The 5,802-nt window shown below is 39.0% G+C and overlaps 1 pseudogene; it reads right to left on the minus strand.

Moving 5' to 3' along the window:
* On the minus strand, window positions 278-5,135 carry LOC109826049 (annotated as a pseudogene).

Consider the following 5,802-nt stretch of genomic DNA (forward strand, 5'->3'; position numbering starts at 1 on the left):
ACTCGATGAGGGGAGGGGAGCCTTGGGGGCCTGAGCGGAGGCGGCAACGGCGAGGATGGCGATGGCCAGGGTGACGAGCTTGAGAAAGCTCTTAGTTTTCGAGAGAGAGAGAGAGAGAGAGAGAGAGAGGAGATGAGAGAGAAAGATGACATGATTGCTGGGTCTGAGAGATTGAGGAGAGAGGATAAAGATAATTTGAGGATTTTAGCTTAGCTGGCATGTAATAATTGATAAAAAAGACTGCAGTATAAAGTGTCACACATCAAGAGGCTGATTTAAATCGGGAAAAATATGAAAGGCCTCGTCACATGAAGTTTATGTTTTTGGGGCCCAGACACAACCCCTTAATAAACTCACACTTGCCTGGTATAGTTTTTTAGTTAGTACAAATCTTTCACGGCTAAGAACATAAAAAGTACAAAATGCTGAACAACAATTTCTTCTGAAGCCATCGAATCAAAATCAGAAGCCCCAGGCTCTTCTTTAGCTTTACACTGTAAAAATCTAGTAATTTGCAAATTCTCTCCCAAAGCCAAGAACATTCCACCAAGGCAATAACATTTCCTCTATTACTCAGAACCCAAACATCAAGTCCATAACCTTAGACACAACAGATTTCGCCGGAGAAGCAATGGCTCCACTGGTTGAACGCCGCCCACCATCATTAGTTACAGTCCCACCATTTTGTAGATAGGCCGGGCAATAGGATGCAGCCACCGGGCTGAGAGCAGAAGACCTCGCTGATGTGGACCGCAGAGGTAAAGAAACCATGAAACCCCCGTGGATGTTGCTGGTTTGGCTTTCGTTTAAGTATTGGCGCTGCATTGGATCTATAGGCTTCACCCCGATTATGAGAACGCTGTTTAGTTGGACCCCGTTCTTCCCTAGAGCCTTTTGAGCATCGTATCGGTTCTAGAAAGTAGGGGATAAGTCATCAAAAGCAAATTACTGATAGGATATATGTCAGAACAAGCTACTAAACCGAAAAACTAATTCAAACATTCTGGCAAGGAAACAATAACATGCTAAGGTTGTATTCTGCAACAAGGAGTGTGAGGGAAAGCAGCAGAGAAATCGCCAGCGTTTTCTGTTTGGTTTCTGGGAGAGTGCAGACTGAGGAAGAATTTCAAGTATCTATACCCACTAGTTCTTTGTATTGAAAAGGATACGAGTACTTCTGAGTTGCATGTTTTTTATTTTTCAACTTTATGTCAGACTCGCTGTGCTACCTACACACGAGTTACAACTCACACAATATCATATTTCAATAAGATTAGGCTAATTTACAGTATCGGTATTCTAACTTGACCATATTTTACAATATAGTATTTATTTCTACCCAGCGTCAATATGATATTTTAACTTGTGCCCGATAACAATAAGGCCATCTTATCTCGCCAGCGGCGAGAATTCCGACGAATTGGTTTGTTTGTTTTTTTGGGAAAACTTCTTCCATCAGGTGACCCATCAAAGTTATTAGATCTACACCCTTCTCCTCCTTCAGCCTCTCTCCTAATTTAAATTTCTTCCAACCTTTTACCCAATAAGATTCTCCTTCATTCTTTCTGTCCTTCTCATCAATGGAACGCCCTCTTTCTCCTCCAAACTCTCCCAATTCAAACATAAAACCTAATCCAACTTGGTATCGATAGACTTGGATAAAGGTTGTTAGGGTTGGATTAGAGGTTATGTTTGAATTAGGGGAGGTTATGTTTGAAAGAGGGGGCTCAAAATGGATCTTATTGGATAAAGTAGTGGAAGAAATTTAAATTGGAGGAGGTTGAGGGTGTAGGTTTAATAGTGTTGATAGGTCGGGGGATGGAATAAATTTTCAAAAAAAAAGCAATTCGCCGAAATTCTCCACGTCGGCGAGAAAGAAGGGCAATATTGTCACCAAAGCACAAATTAAACTACAGTATTGAGGCCGGAGCATAAATAAATACCATATTGGAAAATAGGGTCAAGTTAGAATACCAATCTGGTAATTTAACCAATAAGATCATATTTTATGGGCTTTATTTCACTTGATGTATGAGTATTAATAACTAGTGCAATATTCAATTGTTTTTCTCAATCAGTAGTTCACCATCAAAATTTCTCAATGCATATATATACAACAAGGACCTGACTTAATTCCTATGTCAAGAAGGTAAGCAACCAATAGAACTAAACTCGTCTGCATTCCCAGAAAATGGATGCCAATTGATGCACGAGTAGAAAACAAGCAACATGTAAATTTAGCCAAGCTGATGATAAGATATGTCAATCTTGTATTAAGCTTCTCTGTTTCTTGTCAAGAGCCAGGTAATAAACCCCAGTCTGAAGATAGCCTAATATATTAAATGACCAAAATCAAAGAATTTGTAACTCTAGGTTGAATTAGATGTCCAAATGAATGGGCTATTATCTTAATTGTTATTTTCAGTGGGTAACACATCACTAGAGATTTTGAAACAGTGGTGACATTATATGAATTTATGCTTGGATCGGTTCCAAGTAACAAGAAAACACCCTAAAATCATGCATTAACATATTTCATGTGCAGAATTTTCAAATTATCGATGTCTTTTTTTTTATATACAGAATGAATTTTCCCTTAGATATTCATATTTAATGGATAAACAAGAAAACACCCTAAAATCATGCATTAACATATTTCATGTGCAGAATTCTCAAATTATCAATTTCTTTTCTTTTATACAGAATGAATTTTCTCTTAGATGTTCATATTTAATGGATAAATTGTACACAGTAATATAAAAATGATATGGAACTTTTGTTAAGGAATGAAAAAAGCCTCTCGTTAAACCTTAGTTTTATATCAAAAATAAAAAAGGAGTCAACCCAAATTATACCTGATAGAGAATATGCATCCAGTTAGCATCCCTTGGACCAAGGATGTGTTTCAATATTACACCACATTTCTCAAATTCACATAGCACCAAGTTAGTGTCCCCTGGGGAAAATCTGGAGGCAGGAGAAAATGAAAAGTCACGTCAGACTTGGAATAATGGAACTACTAGTGCATGCATTAGCATGAAAATGATATACGCAGATGGTGATAATAAAAAAAATAAAAAATGCTATATCTATGTCAACCATATGACTCATAATGACGGTATTTATTGTATTGAATATAGGAAACATGGTTACATGAGTATCCCTTGATTTGGGAAATTATAAATGATGTGCTTATTTGTTTATTTAATATTTTCCTTGCTGTACAGTTCATTCTTTGCAACATGTTAGGAATTTTAAATCTTCCTTGAGTACCCATGCAACAATAGGAAGTACTGCTTACAAAAACGGAAGTAAACATGTAAGCCGTAAAATACAATGGCAAGAAACTCGTATCAACTACAAAGACAAAAGCGACATATATAGGAAAATCGATTTAAGATGACTGCTTATTAATTTGTCCACGTTTACTGCTCACTGAAAATTGAGGAAAATGGGAGAAACTACAACCAGTATATAGCTCATCAAAATATCTATATTAAAAACTAACAGTTTGTGATACCAAGAATATTCTCCCAGCAACTTAACACGTGAAGGAAATTAAGCTAATTAACATGGAAAAACTTTGTTAAAGTATTTAACAACATAATATTATCCAATAGATAATTATGCAAAATCAGGCTTAATTCTAGTTTCTTAATAACTCGATCTTTCCATGCTAAATTTGATGGAAGCTTTTTCTTCCTTAGCGGTAAGCATTGTTCAAGTCAGTTTGTCATCCTATCTATACTGAGTAAGTTATATAGGCTTCCTCTAAAACAAATGAGGTAACAACATTGTATATCAGACTCATAAGTCCATAACTTCATACTTCATCAGATAAGCACCCAATTAGAGCAAAGGGAATACTTCTTTCAGAGGCACACCTTGAAAATTGAAGTATATAGAGTGCTTTTATATGTTCACAATAACAAGTAGACACTGACATCATAAAGGGTATGTCAGATGAAAGCTGGGAGTAGCAGATGCTAAGGTCTCAGTTAACTCCGGATTGAGGCCTAGCCTTAGATTCGTATCTTATAAAGAAATTATGTAACAGTACTAACGAACATCATTCCACTCCTATTGCCTTTGTCATCAACCAAGCTTATCATAATTAGCAGTAGAGAAAATGTTGGTCCCAATGGGAAAAGATTCAGTTACTGAGAATGTGGCAAGGACAAATAGTAGGAGCTGAGCTTGATAGCTATTGCAATTCAATTGCTTTTTCATGTAAAGTTGATGTATATAATCGCCTAGCTTATTATTACACTGAAATTTAACGATTGGGTCCCAAATTATTCGGTAATCGCAAATGGGGATTAATTGTCATCAGGAATACGCCCTACTGTCCTAGGAAATCTAAATGGCAACATGACATACTTGTGAGTCATAACATTCATATAACTTGGCACTAAACAAAATCTCTAGCTAAAGAACAAGCATTGGCACTAAAACTGAAAATTGCACAATTCACATGCAAAAATCGACCATCATACCCATAGACAGTAACCCACTCCTCTTCATCCAACATCCCATCCCTCGCCATCCGCGTCTGACTCCTCATCTCCGGCCTGGCCACCTCCCTCGGAGGCGGCAGCATAACCAACGCCCCCGGAGATCACCTTCACAACTCCCTCCACTGGCGACCCCTTCCCCTTCTCCTCGCCTCCCCTGCGCCGGCCCACACAGCTTCCGCTTCCCGCCGCCGCGTTCCCACTCCTCTCGGCCGCCTTCGTCCCGATCGGCGAAGGGGTAGAGAAGTAATTTCTCACCGAGTCGGGTCTTCGGGTCCTCGGCGAGGCCGGGATCTCGTGGACGGCGGGGTCCGGTGAGAAATCGATGCGGTCCTCGAGGGTGAAGACAGGAGGGGGAGGGGGATCGCGGATGTGCCGAAGGTTTCGCGACATAGGGCGGAGACGGCGGCGGCCTGGCCGGGGGTAGCGAAGCGGGAGGATCTGTGGGCGGAGATAGGGGAGGCGAGGTCGCGGAAGAAGAGGGATTGGCGCTCTTGGGGTTTGGATCCCGGCGTTCGATGGATCGCGGTGCTCATCTTTGGGGATTAGGGTTAGGGTTTTAGGAGGGAGAGGGGATACGCTAATTTGGAGCGCAGCTAACGGATTACTGTTCGAAGGGGGGAAAAAGGAAGATGAAAAGGGATTTTGCTTATATACCCCTCATGCATATCATGTCTGCATAATTAATCCCAAATCTTAATATTTTACAAAACTACCCCCATTTCTCTCATATTGATTGTTTCTACTTAACAACTTTAGTTTTTAAATGAAAAATTGTTGCAAAGCTATTGAACATTATTGGAAATTTTTTACAATGCCAATGTTTAACAACCAACATTTTTAAGTTTGGATTTTTTTAGTACATATCCCTCATGTTATAGGTATTTTTAAATCGCTCCTCCCCTCAAATCATCGTAATTCTAAATTTACCGCTCAACTTGTCTTACTCCCTCAAATTTAATCCTCATCTAAATTTATGTTAGAAATTGGATAGTTTTTAGGTTAGATTACTATGTCCTTATTTTTAATTATTTTAACAAAAACTAAATTCATTATGAATCTAAAATCGGAACCGTTATAAATTCCAAGCCCTAGTCCACTATAAAACACAAATCAACTGTCATTCTTCTTCTTCTTCTTCCCTTTTTTTAGGGAGGTTATGTGAGACACCCTTTCTGTTTTTGTTTAGTTTTGCTTTGCTTTCTTTTTTTTTCCCTTTTTCCTTTTTTTAGGGGTGGGGGGTGGGGGGTGGGGTGTTGTATTCAAATAGCTTAGGGGGATTATCTGC

This window comes from Asparagus officinalis, chromosome 1 (assembly GCF_001876935.1).
Source record: "Asparagus officinalis chromosome 1, Aspof.V1, whole genome shotgun sequence".
NCBI lineage: Eukaryota > Viridiplantae > Streptophyta > Magnoliopsida > Asparagales > Asparagaceae > Asparagus > Asparagus officinalis.